At 47.7% G+C, this 2,176-nt stretch overlaps 1 non-coding gene across 1 annotated transcript; it reads left to right on the forward strand.

The window, feature by feature from the left end:
- The first annotated feature begins 1,685 nt into the window (after nt 1-1,685).
- Trnas-gcu (transfer RNA serine (anticodon GCU)) lies at nt 1,686-1,767 on the forward strand. Its single transcript has one exon. It is a non-coding gene; the product is annotated as a tRNA-Ser (tRNA).
- Nucleotides 1,768-2,176: the final 409 nt, after the last annotated feature.

Genomic DNA, 2,176 nt, shown 5'->3' on the forward strand with positions numbered 1-2,176 from the left:
ATTACGCCGCTAGTGGGCCAGCGCGACCAGTTGGGACAATACCTCTCGAGAGTACCACCAGTCCTCGGTCCCCGGTCGGTGTTGCCGGGTGCATCCACTATGACGATGAAGCCGTGTGGCTCTCGTCACGTCACGGGGTTAAGTAGCAGCAAATGGAGTAAAAGATGCAACTGGTCAACGTGGTAATGGAGCCATAATTAAATCGTTAAGCCCATTGGGCTCACACCTTCTTCTGCTTCTCCTGCTGAGCCCTCATCCTTAGCTCTGAGTTCTGCACTAGCTCGTGGGTCGTATTTTCGGGTTTTCGGGTTATGTTGGGCGCGTTTCCGTCATGTGAGGTGCCCGGAGGCGCTGGTTGCGTAAGGGGGGGATATAAAACCGACATACCATCCAGAAGCGCCTAATAGTGGTTTCCTTCCCGTAATCACGGAAGCACGCGCACATCGCACCGCGTTCCCACGGCTTTGCGATGGAGTTTCTCTCTGATTCTACGAATCTGAAGCGTGATGTATCGGTGGCGCTGGTCGACCCCGAATCAACACTTAATCAACCAGCACTGGGGGCTGATTGTGGATGCTGCAGACGAGAATGTCACTCCAGACATGCCACACGAATTGTCGGACCACAAAAAGAAAAGAAAAAAAAACGATGATGCTTTTTGTTGTATTTGGATTTCTCACGGAGTGCACCGAATGCGGGTTCGCACAAGCGCGCAACTGGGTATTGCGTTCATCGGGGGCGCATCATCATCTGCGCTGGCGCGATGCGACTGCACCGACCGCCACCGTATTGTATCCGTTCGAGGTGACAGGTGAATGATAAAAGTATTTATCACCTGCAAGATGCGCCACAAGAGACGGGGTGTTCGCGGGGTTACCGTGAACAATCAAAAGTGAACGGCATCCACACCGCGCGGAGGAGTGTTCGTGATTTACGTGAACGTGAGACCACCGACCGCTGCGGACCGTGGACAAAGCGGGGAAGCCGGAGGTCACCAGATGTAATAGGTATAGGCGACAATGAGACACTTCTGAGTGAGTTGGAGCATCCTTTCCATTAGAACATATAACAATGAACAGTGTTGCCAAAAAAGGGAGAGCCGAAGGTGACTTTGTCGCGCGAGAATCATTACAGCCGGGCAGTGACGCAAGCGGTGCAACGATGTGATCTATCATAGAGCCTTAATAGCTTCACCAATTGTCATATTAGATCCGAGCAGATGGTTTGTCGGATTTAGCAAAACTCAGGTTCGCAAAGGATTTGCGACAAAACCGCAGCTTTGCTGGTGTGCTTTCAAAGGCTCCATGTTTATTTTTAAAGATTTTAAAAGCTGAGTCGTTCTCTGCATTTCTTATGATATATCCAGTCCAGCGAAGCCACGCAAATCTCCGAAGGTGACATTTTATTTTTGGACACGGGTCTAAACGCCTCAAACGATAACCCGCTTTTCGAGTGGATTAGATTCCTCAACCTAAAGCATTAGTATCTCACTCGTACATCTGACTATCTTCGGATTATTCTACGCCATCTGCATTTGCCCATAGTTCGTCTAAAAACTTACGTTTAACAGTAAAGATTCCAAAACATAAAGGGGTTATCGATGATGAGATGAAATTCATAATATTATGAACATTCTATTTACTATAAAAATGTTTATGTATAGGTTTGGCCCTGGCTAGCATCATGACGAGGTGGCCGAGAGGTTAAGGCGTTGGACTGCTAATCCAATGTGCTCTGCACGCGTGGGTTCGAATCCCATCCTCGTCGAAGAAGAAGAGCCTCTTCTCCGAAGAGAACAATGTTTTTTTTATTTATTAACAGAGAGCAATCGATCTCACAGATTTGGAAACCTTCTATTTCTGTACTTTAACGATGCGGCACGATGCATCTCTTGATAAAAGATAAAGATTGAATCCTATGGAAGGCGCTTATCGAGAGAGTTAACTCCAACTAGTCAGTCCAGCTCCATAACGTTATCGGTGACTCTCGGTGGTTGAACGTTTACACAGTTGTTCAGCTTGAAACTATCACGAGACTCTCACATCTACCAGACCGCGTTCCGTTAAAGCATATTTGATGATTATCAGCTTCGCGGCATTCGAGTCGCGGCGCCGCTGAGTCGATAACGTACCATCAATTCCCCATTTTTACTCATTTTCGATTGTCCAACGTTCAG

This window comes from Anopheles aquasalis, chromosome 2 (assembly GCF_943734665.1).
Source record: "Anopheles aquasalis chromosome 2, idAnoAquaMG_Q_19, whole genome shotgun sequence".
NCBI lineage: Eukaryota > Metazoa > Arthropoda > Insecta > Diptera > Culicidae > Anopheles > Anopheles aquasalis.